Source organism: Lagopus leucura, unplaced genomic scaffold, assembly GCF_019238085.1.
Source record: "Lagopus leucura isolate 7727_CA_CO unplaced genomic scaffold, USGS_WTPT01 Super-Scaffold_100008, whole genome shotgun sequence".
Classification (NCBI taxonomy): domain Eukaryota; kingdom Metazoa; phylum Chordata; class Aves; order Galliformes; family Phasianidae; genus Lagopus; species Lagopus leucura.
The window spans coordinates 4,950,539-4,965,906 of NW_024962265.1; the positions used below are offsets into that span (position 1 = coordinate 4,950,539).

Sequence of the window (15,368 nt, forward strand, 5' to 3'; positions counted from 1 at the left end):
TGGATGGATGGATGGATGGATGGATGGATGGATGGATGGATGGATGGATGGCTGGCTGGCTGGCTGGCTGGCTGGCTGGCTGGCTGGCTGGTTGGGTGGATGTCCTTTCATGAGACCTGAACTGCTTTGCTGCTGATGTCAGACTTGAATACCTACAGCATACGTTTCTTTGTCCCAGTGTACAACACAATTTTCCTTACCTTAATACAAGACTTACTGAAATTTATTCTTCTTTGTATAAAGCAGGGATTTGGTATAGTCCACTTGTGACCCTGTCTTTGAATGCAGACATTCTGCTTTCTGCCTCTAAATCCCTCCATGAAACTCACTTTCATTTAAAGGCATATAAATAATAGGTCATGAAAACTGGGAGGCAGGCAGTGGTAGCTGATAACGTTAAAATCTCTTGAATGTCAAACTATATGTAGCTAACCGGAGTTAGTCTTTAGAAATGATATCATCATGTATCTTTTCTGAAACCACATCATTAAAAGGAAAATAAAAAGATTTCAGCTCTCGATATTTAATGTTCTAAAGTCAACTGTTTGAAAGAGCAGGTTTTTCACAATTTGGATGCCAGCCACTTTCTGAAGAAAATCATTACTTTAAATTGAGACTCAAATTTAACTAATCATTTAAAAAAATCTTACATTTCACATTCTCCGTGCCTCAGATGCTTATTTCTAAATTATACCTTCTTTCATCCATTTTGAGCTATTTTTCTGTACTGCAAGCAGGACTGCCTATTATCCATTATATGCACTGTACAATAATACTCTGATGCTGTTTGGTCTTTCTGAGGGGCAGTAATGTAAGTAACAGTAATGATTTGAGATAGCAATGGGTTTGCTGTGATTGTAAGGTGAATCTGTTTTCCTGAAGAAAGAATATTAAAATTCTCTTCGCTATTCTGATTTTTATTTTTTTCGAAGAAAACTTCAATACCATTAAAATGTGACATGGAGTTATTCATTATGGCAGCTGTTGGAATTTTTTTCTTTTTTTTTTTAACATCCCTTTTAAAATGTACAAAATTTAAATTGAAAATTTACAGCTGATGTAAATGTTAAAACACACTTATGTTCAATCTGATCCCTTTCTGGAGAGATGTTTTTAAAATCTTAAGAGGAGTCTAAGAAACACAGAGGTGATTATCCATACGTGCTTACTGATGACTTGCATTCAAAAATTACAAAGGTACCAATGGTAGGATCCACGTTGCCTAAATGTAGGTGTCACAAACACACTCTGCGTAAAGAACCAAGGGAGAAATGAAAAGAAATAGGTGCATTATCTCAGGACAGGGTGAATAACCTTGGGGAATTGTTTTTCTTTCTATGCTGCCTGAAAGTAAAGCCTGGGGGAACAGCGTTAACTAGATGTTTCACCTGATGATAGCTTTAATTTAAGGTGAGTACTAGCAGGCTGAGTTTTAGAAGTGTTAAAGCAGCAAATGATGTAAGCTGATGCCTGCTGGAGTTTTGAGGACAATGGCATGCTTAACCTCAAAAAACTTTCGATATTTGGTACTTAAGTGCTAAATATAGACTCTGGGAAGGAGGGGGAAAGTCAGACAGAAGTGATTGTTGGACTTGATACAGTTCTGACCCAGAAGGCAGATAACTGTTTCCACCATGCAGAGCCCTCAGAAATCACTGCTCACAGTCTTGAAATGGCTCCTAATTACTCGTAGCTATTGAATCTTAAAATGAGCATAAGTGATTTTGCTCAGTGACCTGGGTTTTGAACCCACCACCATTTCTCACCAGCAATCCTGAGCATCTCTCATAAACATTAATGGATTTGACAGCAGATCTTTATTTTAAAAGTCTGGAAGGGCTTTTATTTTTAATCCCTACTGTAAAACTCTAAAACTAGAAACGTATTCTCTTCTTTTTTTTTTTTTTTTTTTCTTCTCTTATTCACCTTTACCAGACTTCCAAGCATCTTTTTTAACATTTCTTACAAAGACTTGCCATCCAAATGTGCCCAATGAGGATAATGTTCATCAGAAATGAAAGGACTTGGATCTCTTCATTTCCATTCCTGAAGGTGAATTCCAAGATCGTGATTATTTTTATTTATACAGCGCCTAAAGAGTGCTAAATACTTTATGGAACAAATAAAAGACCTCTTGTAAAAAGCACGCATTCCTATAATCTAATTTTAGTCTCAAATCAGGCAGTATGAATGCTAAGCAGCAGGGCTTGAAGTAAAATGGAAGGTATATGAGGGCTACACTAATAAGATTGAGCAGTTATTTAGGTTCATTATCTGTTCCACTTAACAGTGCTGCAGTATCTTACTGGTTAAATTTACATTGGTCTGGGGAGAAGATTTGACTTCAGTATTAGGTTTTCTCATAAAAAATGAGCCTCTGAACAGTAGCTTGAATGAAGACAGAGGAAGGATACATTACAGGTGGGTACTGAGTGGTCAGTCTGTTATAAGAAACAGTAAAGGGAGCAATCTTAAAACACAAATCCTTTACCAAGCTTTATTTTCCTGTCAAAATGCTTGTTAAAAAGTTAGCCATTTCTGTATCTCCTTTGCTTGAGCAATGTTTAAGTATTGAAGATCATCAGAGTAAAGTTATTTCGAAAGTCAGTGGAAGGAACAAAACTTTTTGAGAATAATCTCAGATGTAAATATACATTGGGAGGGGAGGGAGAAGCTAAAAAAAATACGCATCTGCTTCTGTAGCAGCTACTCAGCAGCAGAAGTCTAGCAGAGCTTTGTTGATGTGGAAGAGCTTTCTGTTAGTAAACTATGCCATAGGTATGTGATTGACACAGAGCTTTGTCACAGAATCACAGAATGGCTGAGGAAGGGACCTCTGGGTTCAACGCATCCAACCTCTGCTTGAGCACAGGCCCCAGAGTAGAGTGCTCTCAGCACCACATCCAGGTGGCTTTTGGAGATCTCCAAGGAGGAATCTTTATAACGAGTCTGGCTAACCTGTGCCAGTGCTCCATCACTTGCATAGCACAGAATTGCTTCCCGATGTTCACAGAGAACCTCCTGTGTCCCAGTTTGGGCCCATTGCTTCTGCACCTGACACAGATCACCACTGGAAAGAGTCTGGCTCCGTCCTGTTTGCACCCACCTTCCAGTTACTTAGAGACCTTGATGAGATCCCCCTGAGCCTCTTCTTCTCCAGGCTGAACCGTCCCATGTCCCTCAGTCTCTGCTTTTAGCAGAAGTGCTCCAATATTTTGGTGGCCCCATGTTGGACTCCCTCCAGTATGCCCAGGTCTCTCTTGTACTGGTGGCCTAGAACTGGGCTCAGCACTCCAGTACAGCCTCACCAATGCTGAGCAAATGGGAATGATCACCTCCCTTGACATGCTGGTGACACTCTAATGCAGACAAGATTACTGTCAACCTTCTTAGCAACAAGGGCTCATTGCTGACTTGTATTCAACTTGATGTCCACCAGGACCCCCAGGTCATTATTTGCAGAGCTGCTTTCTAGCTGGGTGCCTGAGCATGTCCTGATGTCACGGGTTGTTCCTCCCCAGGGGCAGAACTCTAAAATTCTCCTTGCTCAGCTTAATGAGGTTCTTGTCAGCCCACCCTCCAGCCTATCCAGGTCCATCTAGATGGCAGTATGGCCCTCTGATGCAGCCAGTCTCCCAGTCATGTTCTCTGTGCATTTACTCTTATGTCATATGTTTAATAAATAATTAGAAATGAATTGTTGATACACAGCATTTTGTAAGTGTGATCCTTACCATTGGTCCTTGAAGAACAGTAGTAAGACATGGATGGACAATGAAAACCTATACTGTTACTCGTAGGACAGCAAAGATACCGTTTAGTCCTCTCTTCAATGTTCTCTGCTTTCTGAGTATCAACTTTTTAATGACATAAGCAATATTGTATCATTTGCAAAAATTGCAAATATTTGAATGATTTCAAAAGATTTGTTATCTTAGCAACACTTAGACTACTCTTACTAAAATATTTAACGGTTAAAAAACGAAACAAAAAGAAGAAAAGAAAAAAAAAACCGAAACACCAAAACCCTTGCACATTATTCCCTAGTGTTCAAGGTTAATGGTTTATACTTCATCTACCTTATATTAAAAACATTTTTACTGGAGTCCATAAATGTTAAACATTTTTAAAAAGCAATGATCGCAGTGGGACTAGATACATTACATAAAACCAGGCACAAGACCTGCAAGCAGTAATTGGTGACTGTTTTTTATTCTTGGAGGGCACTGAGTTGAGATTCCTCCCACGAGGTGATGCAGATTTTCACATCTGGAGCTTGCCATTATAACTAGGCAGTACCTAAAGGTTTTGCGGTCAGCAAAAGTCAACCGTGAGCCCCAGTCTCACGCATTCAGAACAGTCTCATAGTGGCTGTTCTGTTGCTGTGACTATTACTAGTGATGATGTTTTACCAGTTCTGAGCCACTGAGGACCTACCCTACTTTCTCTGTATGTCCTCCCAGTATATTTTGCAAGTTGTGTCCTGTGCAGCACTTCTACAGTTGTAAAGTGTTGGCGTGGCATTTTTCCTAGCTGGGCTATAGTGGAATATATTTTTCATTCCAACCACTGGAATTTGTAAGTCTTTTGCACCCTTTCCTGCAGCGAGCTCTTATGCTTTAGAAAAGCTATGATGTTGTAGAGAACATGTAAGTCATGTCTGTTTGCCATAATCTATCTTTAATGAATGGCTGTAGAGAAAAGATGAGAGAAAACAAGGTGCCAGGCTTCACTTAGCATAAGAAAATACAGAAGTGACTTTCAGCCCTGTCTGCATATTTGGCCTCTGGACTTTTATATACTCATCTCGCAACAGATCATGTGCTTAATTTTCAGAAGAGTCCTACTGATATCAGTGTTATTGCACCAGTTAGTGCAATGTTACAGCGAGTATTGCTGCCCACTGTTGGAAAATGAGCGTTATCTGATTTCATCCTGGCTTTGTCAGTAAGACTACAGGCAGCTGTACCTGATCAAGAAAGAAAAGGAATCTCAGAATCATTAAGGTTGGAAAGACCATGAATATCACCTAGTCCAACCCTCAACCCATGCCTGTGACTGCTTTAAACTATGTTATTCAGTGTGACACACCAGAAACACCATTTTGGTAGCATACACTGGAAACGTAGGAGTTGAGGTTTATCTCAAACTGGAAGCTCAAAATATAAGCCTAGATAGCTCCTACAGCTATTTAGATTGGTGGTTTGGGTTAATCAAATGCACTGGATAGCTGCAGGTATCGTCGACATAGGTTCAAATGGCAAGTGAGTTTTTCTGACCCAGGCTGTAAATTTGGACCATTGTGATAGGAAATCTGTGAGGTCTTGGAGGTCAGGAACCCATCTTTCTCCTCAAAAATTATTTACTTTATTAAGATTTTCTGTTGGAGATGCAGATATAGCTGCAGTAATGCACCACAGATGCCAAAGGGACCATGGCTTCATGTGTCTCAGTTGCTGTGAGCTCTCATTCCAGGATCACATCGTGAAGGGAGCAGAAGTTCCTGCAACTAAAAACTTCTATGTAACAAGAATGAAATATTATTATTCATGTCATGAGTAATTGAATCCCCAGATGTTCTCATTCTGTATCAATGGCTGGGGACAATATGAATCTAGATAGACTGTGACAACATGAATTGATTTATTCTTTTTCTTTTTTCTTTTCTTTTTTTTTTTTTTTTAAAACCTGCAGAGTGACTGGGGGGGTTTTTTTTTTTTTTTTTTTTTTTGTTTTTTTTTTTTTTTTTTTAAGCTGATTGCTTAGAGCTGACATTACAAGCTGTGCAGCTGTAAAAAAAGATCTTCTCATTTTCATTGAGAATAAATAAAATAAAATATTGCAGAAATAGCTTTGCTTTTCCCTGGTCCTGCCTTTGCAGAAATAAACAGATAACTTGGATCAAGCAATCAAAATTGGAAAGGCGTTCACAAGAAGGGATGGCTGCTGCTAACACTGAATATTCAGAATGAAATAATAAAAGTAATCATGTCACTAAAAAGCCACCTGTTACTTTCCTCAGTTTTTCTCTAAAGCAGGGAGTTCACTTTTTGTTTCTGAATTTATAGCAGAGATTGGAAATGTTGCTCTTATAAACCTTATTTTATGCAAGGTAGTAATTCCTTGTTAAGGTAGGAACAGAAACCATCCCCACTAACACTTCTAAAGCTGTTAAAGATGGATGTTTCCACGAAGGAACAGAAGCAGAAAAACTTTAAGTGCTTGTTAAGGCACACACACATGCGGCGCATACAAGCAATAAGTCTGTTCTGCTGAACTGTGAAATTGCACTGAGTAATTTCTCTAATAACAGAACAGATATTGCACCTCTGACCCCAGCGGAGCCATGGGCAGCAGCCAGCCCCGTGTCAGCACAAATGGCTGCAGCCAAAGCTGTGTGGTGAGCAGCAGAAAGAGGAGGAGAAAGGTGGCAGCCAAAGAAACATGGCATGCAACTTGCAAGGGTATGCAAACCCATGATCTGTGTTTCAAAAGAGCTGCACCGTGTCTAGAGCCCCCAGCTTCAGAAGAAAGCATTCAGTGAGCCTTAAGTGCGCAGTACCAAAAACCTCTAATTGGTGTTTCACTGTAGCTTTTTCTTACAGAAATGATGCAGAGCTGAAGATGTTCCTATCCTTTATAGAGAACGTCTGTGAAAATAACAGCTCAGAGTTGAAGCAGGGAAAAAAAAAAAAAAAAAGCAGCAGCATCCCTCAGAAAAATAGTGCACATGCTGAAATGGGAGAAGAAATTGCGTAAGAAAAACATTTGGTTAAAGCAGTGGCTTACAACTTCTATTTCAAAACTTGCAAGGTGAAAGAGTGTGATGTGGTTTAAAGGGGATATTGATTTGGTAGAGCTATAGATGATCTCATGCCACAGTCCCAGACCTTCATCAGTCTCTGAACCTCTTAAAATTAATGCAGAGTTCTTAGACAGATTCCTTGAAGTTTTTCAGTTAAAATAGTGATGAATGGCAAGTACTCAAAGTGATTAAAAAAAAATAAGTGAAAAGTTACTTTAAGGACTGGGAAAAACTTTGTCAGTTCTTTCTTCAGGTGCTGCTTACTTTAGAGCAAGGCTCTGCCTTCCATTTCATCCTGTGAGTGATTGACTTTCTTCAGCAGCTCCATCAGTTAATGTGACATAAGTGGGAAATAAATTCCCATCATGAGTTTGTCTTACAGTGCCAGAGACATAACAGACATTTTAGAACTTCACCCATTTGAAAAATTCAGAGCTCAGGCAGGTGTTGAAGTAATGGCAGTCAGGTATTGCTATTCTCATGCAGGTTTTTGAATTTTGGCCTTAAGTAGGTGATGTTTTATTGACTTGGGGAATGCAGTAGAGGCTTAGTAGTAGGTATTGGATAATATAAAACATGTGGCAGGTGCTGTGCATCTTCACAGCAGCTTAAGAGTTGTTCAGGAGGAAGCTAGTGGTTCATCTGGCATTATCTACCTAGCTGCTTTGAAAGACAAGCTGATAAAGTCTAGAAGAGGCAGATCTGGAAATAAATATCTGCAAGAAAATCTTCCCCTATGCAAGCCTGTTTTCACAGCAGTGAGAAGATTTTTTTATCAACTCTTTTTCTATAGTTTTCAGAACTTCTATAACTTCTGATATTCTGCTTTTTGGCAGATACAGGTGTCCAGTTTTCTTCCAAATTTCAGCTCTCATAATTTATTTGGATGAACAAGAATCAAACATGTTTCCTTTTGCACATTTAACTTTGGATTAGCTCCATTCTGTGAGACATTCTTTAAAGAATTATGGCTAGAGTTCACAAAACTCATTACCAATAAAAAATGAAAATAAAATCTTTTTTTCCTGTTTCCTGCATTCTGCATGCAACAAAGGCAGCCTCTTATGACTCTCTAAAGGCTTATGAGATTCATAGTCTCCATAAATCTTAGTGCAAAGCATCAACTCTGAGATAAGAAAAAGCAAACAGTCCCAAGCAAAGATAAAACCAGACAAATCTCCAAGCCTATCCTCAGTATGATTCTTTCAGTATAAGAACCTCACAGTATCAGAAGGCAGATTTCTTGGTTGACAATTTTTCTGTATCCAGTACTGCCAGCACAGTGCTCACCATGCTGCTGCTCTCAGGCACACAATGCACCAGGCATCATCTTCTCTCACCATCTTTTCTAGTCCTTCCTCTCAGAAATTCTCAAAATGTGTCTTCATGAAAAAAAAATCTGCACCAACCACTAACGTCTCAATGATCTTTAATGTCTATGACCTTTAAGGTCCCTTCCAAACTAAGCTGGAGGTGCTCAAGGCCAGGCTGGATGGGGCCCTGGGCAGTCTGAGCTGCTGGAGGGCAACCAGTCCATGGCAGGAGGTTGGAATGGGGATCTCTAAGGTCCCTTCTAGCTTAAGTCACTCTGTGATTCAGGGATTCTATGTCTCTTACTGGTCCTCAATACTGGTTTATTATGGTGTGCCTTGATAACAGAGGTATTATTTTATAATGAAAAATCCCCAAGGAAGTGTGCAGATGTACTACAGAAAGATACTGATACTTCGTGTTTTATTTGTAGGAAGGGTATGAACACTTTTTCTCTTTAACAGAAAAGAATACTAAATTAAAAAATATATATATAGACGTGTCTCTTGTAAAGCTCCTGAAGATATGCCAAGTACGTGTGTTAAACTGATATCCTCTGATATATCAGCTGAAATTTGGAAAAGATACCTGATCACTGATGGTATCACAGTCTTCTTTCTTCCAGCTAAATCTGTAACCTTTTGAATTTAAAGTGAATGCTGCAGCTAAGAAAATTCAGGAAGACATGGGGGCTATTGATGGCACACTCCATACTGGAAAGCTGTCTTGTTATGGAATGCAAATGTGGCTTAGTTATGTAAATTTTCATTATTATATTCAAGATTTTATCAATAAGGCTTTAATGTATCTAGAAACTATCTTAAAGCATTTAAATAAAATGTTAATTGAAAGTATGAAATAGTATTAGGAAGGTCTTTCAAAGAAAGCTTCAATTCCAGGCACGTAACAAGGAAGCAAGTGCTAGTGGAACAGAACCTCCATGGCAAAAACCTATAATTGTTTTAAAGTTCTCTAAAAACCTACATCTCTGTTCTCATCTCATCCCACACACTGTGATATTCCTTATGTTCCTCACTCTCTCCTCTGAGCTGACTTTCTTTGTAGCCTTCTCCCACTCCCAGCGTGCTGCCTTCTCTCACCTCCTACACATGGAGCTGCCTCCTGCTGCCCATACAACAAGCTCTTTTCTACACATCCTAGCCCTTTCCTTTCCTTGGGCTCATCTGCGCCAAATCCCCCATGATGCCATCAGGGCATCTTGCCCTGTGTCAAAATCCAGAGGGTAAACTTCATTTCCAAGCTCAGGAAAATGCAGTAATAAGCCAAGTGGTGAATTTAGATCTTTTAAGCCATCGTCAGATGGTGCAAATTACTGTTCTTTATACTAAAAAGTAAAATCAAACCTATTTTAAAGAATAAAGAGAGAGTGGTTGAATTGGATGACATCATTCTTATGGTTATGCCAGTGCTTTCACAAGATGCAGGAGAGTTCTCAGCAGCTGAGGCACTGTGTGGCACCAAGAGCCGTGGGCTAGAGTGCATGTTGGAGATGGGTTGACAGCTGGACTAGATGATCTTGGAGATCTTTTTCACCCTTAATGATTCTATGACTCTATGACTCTATGATTAATCCTGGTTACTGCTGACTTCTGCCAACCCAGGTCCAATTTATCGAGTCTTTGAAATTAGTCCTAAGAGCTAGCACTGCGGGAACAGAGGAGCATGAGCATCTCTTGCTGCTGCTCTGATTTTGACTGTGCCTCCTTACCTACTCATTAAACAGTGGGATTTTAGAAGTGCTTGCTAAGTTACCTTCCTACCTGCAGATGGTCTGCAACAGTGACAGCAGCTGTTCCAAAAGTGAGCATGAAGGGAGATATTATTAGTGCTTAGCTATGTTTACAAATTTGTAACAAGAATACTCTTTAAAGTATGTTCTTTTGTGACTACATGCAATATGTTGTCATCTGAATGTTGCTGCACTGATGGAGGGCATCAAAGAGATGCAGCACAGAGTTTCTCTGCTTTGGTGTGGTTTCCTTCTTGCAGAACTTGCGTGGATCTCATAGGCTTAGAGGTTGCATGGATTAGTGCTATCTCATGTACTTTGTGCTCCCATGACTGGGGAAAAAAACAGGGCAGCCATGTGACAGCATTCAGCTGTTGGGAACTCACCGGATAAGGCTGAAGAAGTACTTAAGCTTGGGAACATAGTTCTGTACAGAAGGGGTCAGGTTGGATGGGGACCTGGGCAGCCTATCCTAGTGGTTAGCAACCAGCCCACAGCCAGGGGTTGGAACTCAAAGATCTTCAACCCATTTCATGATTTTACATTTTGAATGCACTTTGGATGATAGAGGAAAATTGCAGGGTAGGAAATATTTTTATGGTCTTTTTTTGCAAATTACTATATTCATAGACCTAAAGAACTCAACCAAATGTTGCACCTCAGGGAGGACTGGAATTCCTGTACAGTTTTTGGCATTAGGCATTAAGGAATATTTTGGTCAGTGAAATACAGTTTGCTGTCTTTCTGGGAGGAAGAGATTATCAGTTCTTGTTATTGATTATATGTTGGGAAGCAGAACAAGAAAAAGGCATTTAAGAATTGCACCCTGCAGAACTGGTTTAGCTAAAGGTCAGTAAAACATAAACTGGAGAAAAATAGCTAGTGCAGGTATTAGTATTTGTTTCTTTTGGGTGTGAATATTTACACAAAGTTCTATAATGAAGGTTATACTTGGGTCTGATCAAAGCAGAAGGTGTATACTGAGCCTACTGTCTGTTGTATGGCAGAAAAGAAAGATCTTTGTTCTCTGCCAAGAAAAAGAGTGTTTGCAAGTCTGCCTCTGCATGTATTATAGCTTACAGCTGCTGCATGCAAGGTTTCCTGGGCTCAGGTTTGCTGTCATCCTCCAGATCTTTGAATACACCTATGCAATCCTTCCATCATTTACTTCTACTAATACTCTGGGACAGATTGCTATCCCATTAGGAAGATTCAGCAAAGTAATTCAAGAACTGTAAGGTGCTAATAAGGCCCTGTCTTTAAAAATAGATTGGCTGAGTGGAAAGCCTGGCAGGTCCCCAGGATGGATATCTGGTCACGAGCCAGACTTATTTCTCTGTTGATCTGTGTATCTCTTCTTGCTGTGTTCAGATGACCCACTTCCATCTTGCAAAGCAGGAGGTTTGGTGGCTGCTGATCTATAAAGAGCTCCCATCTGTGGATCTGCTGCAGTGATGTGTGGAGAGAGGCTGAAAAGTTTTCCCTATTCTGCAACTACAGTTCATGGGCCAGGGCATAGCCTAATAACAGAGGCATATTCCTAATATGCCCAGTCCTATGCTGTCTCCATATTTCACTGGGGTGACTTATAGGCATTAGGAAGCTCTATTTGCTGTGCTGTAATGTGCTGTCTGAGCTAATCACTGTAAATGTATTATTTTCTACGCATAGTTGGGAGAGGAAGCTTTGGATTCTAAAAAGGGAATCGCAAAGAGAGCTGACAAAATCAGATCCTGTGCACTTCACTGAAAAGTGACTGGGCACAACTCTTTAAAATATGGGATTTGCAGTTGTACGGAATTGATTTGAAGGAGATGCAAATTCCATCCAAGCTAAATTCACAGTTAGATTTAATGCTACTCACATGTGCACCAGCCATTTCAGGCCAGAGATTAGCTAATATGCCAGCCAAATTCACTCAGTTATTAAGTTAAGAGACTATCAGATAACCCCAATGCAATGTATTTACATAATGTCAATAATGAGGGGTTTTTTTTGAGAAGGTGTTCAGGAAATGCAAGCAGAGTTTGTAATACGGTACCACGCTTCCAGTCTGGCTTGTTTCTCATTTCACAAAGCTTTATGTGATGGATCCATCTGTTCCCAGGAAATGGGAGTGTGTTGATGCCATTTCCATGGGAGACTTTCTAGGCTGAAGATTTCTGAAATCTCTGGAAGTTGCCGTGGACGTGGCATTCAATGCCTGGGGCTAACTATTGCCAAAACACTCACATAGTTATCAGCAATCATCTTCACAGTCTGGGTGGGGCCTTACTTAACTTGATCAAGGCTCATTAAAGCTTCAAATCTCTGAATGCACATTCAGAATTGAGTGACAGGAACTTCTGGGAAAGTTTTGTTGAAAAGCCTGGCATAACTGAGTAATTAGAATATAGCAGTTCTTCAAATGCAACTTGATTGTCACAGCCTCTGTCAAGAGAACTCGTAATTTCTGAAGGATAAGACCATATGTTCCAGAAAGAGCTTTCAGAATGTGACATGCTTGTTTTCCAAGTTATTTTTTTTCCTCTCTATAAAAACAAACTGTTATGAAATGAGATTAAAAAATTCCCCATACTTTATTAAACTGATTAAATTTAAAAGAAGATAAAAGAAAAGGCCCGAAACTCTTGGATAAGTATGTTCTAATAGCTGTGAATTCTAGTTTACTGCTGGATGTAGCTGAAATGAAATGTTTCAAGGTTAGCTGAAGGACACTGTTATCCTAAATATAAATCCAAGAATGTTTATTTTTTCATTTGTTTTTCCATAATCTAATGCACTAGTTAGGGACCTCTTTGCATAAGATGGCAATCACCTTGCTGCTTATAATTGGCCCCTGGAACAAAATATGGCAAGGAGAGTCCACCAAATGTCTAGACAGATTTGTGTGTAGCTACTGGAAATGTTACATGCTCTGGTTTACATCAGCGTCAAATATAAATGTGGATGACTTCACTGTCTTCCATTTTAAGCTGTATTTAAATCAACTGTATTGTCCTGGAAACTTCTTGCTTCTTGAATGTAATGTGAAAAAGTAATTTGGGCATCAACGGTATATAAACACCAGCACTGAACCTGAGATGACATTTCCGAAAACAGCCAAATTCTGCTCCAACAGGAAATAATAGTATTGACTAACAAGATCTCAGCCGCCTTTCAGAGACTCGGAATGTATGCTGTGGTTATATTTTTAGAGTTCAGATTTCATTTTCATTAGCAGTGATATTCCAATAATGAAATGGTGAAAATGAACTCGAGTCAGGTTGGTGAGTTGGGATATTTTTATTCCCTATAAAGGGACAAGCACATAGGAAGATATGATTATTGCCCTGAGAGATTACAGTGTCCACAATCATAAGCACATCTTTTCTGTTAATTAGCCATATTCCTGTAAGATTTATTAGTAGACTTTTTCGTATTTGGTATTGAAAAAAGTGCCACAGTGCAACCAGTCTTTGCTTGCCTCACTAAAAAGTTTAACCATTTGTACTTTTGTACTGTTGTGATAGAATGGGATAAAATCACTGTTGGAAATATTTTCATGACCTAGTTTGGAGACCATCTTAGCTCTGCATGCTCAGTGTTCTGATGTTACTGTTAGGTTCCTTTAAATAAGGATGGCTACAAATAAAGTGTGTTTTAAATATGTTTAAATATGATTTATCAGTATGAACTCTGCAAGTGTCCTGGTTAGGTCTGGACATTCTGTATTTCTTTATGGCCAGTAGAGAAAAGCAGGAACTTTTCCAAACAACTGGTAAACATTTAAAATAGATTGTATGGATTGCATTCTCCTCAGTGGGGAGAAAAACTAGTTGAGGAGAAGGGTGGGTGGGTACATGGTTCAGGTGTGGACAAAGTCTTTGAAAAATTCTAAAATCATGCAGGATGGATTGTAGCAATTTGTCCTTTTAACAATTCCTTGTGGGGAGGAAAAATAGTCCTCTCCTTAATCCTTTCCATTATGCTGTTTCATAGAATAACTTCTCATAGACTGAGAGATGCTAAAAAGATCACTCATGTTTCAGATTTTGCCTAAATTGTTTTTATGGTCCAAATCCCAGTGATTTGGTTGCCTGAGTGTTGGCTGGCCAGCTTGCAATGTCTGTAGCAAACTGTCTTGTCTGTAAAGACTTCACTGGGGTTAAGAAAAAAACCTAATTCTGCAGAATGTAGGCATCAGGCAGCTCTCTGGTAAATGCTAATGAGCAAGTAGAGAGAGGTGTTCCAGAAGTGATGTGAGCTGCCTTTGCTTAAGAAAATACCCACCTTTTTCTTAGTTTTAACTTGTCCCAGTCCTCATTTCCTAATCTAGGCAAGCCACAAGAGAACTGTTTAGCTAATGAATGATTGAAAAGTATGAACACCGAATTCAATAAGTCAAGAAGAAAACAAACATAAAACTCCACAGAGATAACAAAATGTATGCTTAAATGCATCATTCAATTACTCTGCTCACTCTTTGCTTCCCATTACACTCTCCTTTGTCAGTACGCAGTGTATCTAAATGGCAATCTCTTTGTGACAAGAAGCTTTTCTTCCTGCCTTTACCTGCTGGTGCAGAACGTTGTTGGTACTTTGGAAATATCAAAAAATAAAAAGAATTGATTGCAGGCAATGTATGAATTGTGTGATGGTTAGTGAAGCTTCTCAGAGTTTTCCCGATCCAGTAGTGAACCAAAATTTGTAGATCTGGGCTGTGTTCGTCTTTATGAATGAGAAGGGAAGTTTCGGGTCAACTGCCAGTAGGTAATTTAGCTCCTTAAGTCACCGAGGGCCATCCAAGCTACGGAGGGATGGCAATTGAATTGGCATTACTCTTTGTTTTCACTCTCAGGATAAGTCAGCCAAGAATTGTACTGCCACTGCTCACTTAGTATTGCTTGTCCCTGAGGATGTGAGTTGTATCAGGTGCTCTCCTGGGGCTTCTCTTCCTTGCGTGTTCCTAGAGAGCTGGTTCAGAACCTGGCACAAATAGAGCAAACCAGATTTCCACTTAGGCCACCCTGATTGTAGAATACAGAAGTTCCCTCTCCTCTGAGAACGGAGCCAACTGCTTTGTCTTGCACCATTTATAGAGGGTCTTTTTAACTGCTTGTAATGTGAACAAGTCGAAGACAGAATTTAAGTTTGTATTATTAGGCTGTATGCCATTAATGCTTCTTGGGATCTGAAAATTCTCATTTTCAGTATACTAGCATCTGAAAATGATTGTATGATTCTCCAGAGACTTCTTGGATATTGTAAGCAGATGTTAGGAAAAAATCTGAAAATGGATCATAGTATTGATGAGTCCCATCATAAAAAGATGAAATAAAAATGTCATTACCTTTGCATTGCTGTATAGCTTGTGATGATGAAATGCAGCAGTTATTATGAAAGAAACGGTCTTTTTGCATCCTCCAGCTATAATCTATTGCACATGATTAACACTGAGTCTTTACTAATTAGCTTTTATGGTCAAACAGATTTAGTGAAGTCGGTTTCAAGGAAATCAAA

The 15,368-nt window shown here is 39.4% G+C and overlaps 1 protein-coding gene and 1 long non-coding RNA gene across 2 annotated transcripts in view; one reads left to right on the top strand and one right to left on the bottom strand.

The window, feature by feature from the left end:
• The window catches only part of CELF2 (CUGBP Elav-like family member 2), a 367,962-nt gene that overhangs the window by 74,783 nt on the left and 277,811 nt on the right, over positions 1 to 15,368 (top strand). The gene's annotated exons all lie outside the window — the stretch shown is intronic.
• The window catches only part of LOC122180881, a 30,509-nt gene continuing 28,273 nt past the window's right edge, over positions 13,133 to 15,368 (bottom strand). Inside the window, exon 3 of the long non-coding RNA XR_006179254.1 lies at positions 13,133 to 14,834. This is a non-coding gene — a long non-coding RNA (uncharacterized LOC122180881). The remainder of the gene's footprint in view (positions 14,835 to 15,368) is intronic.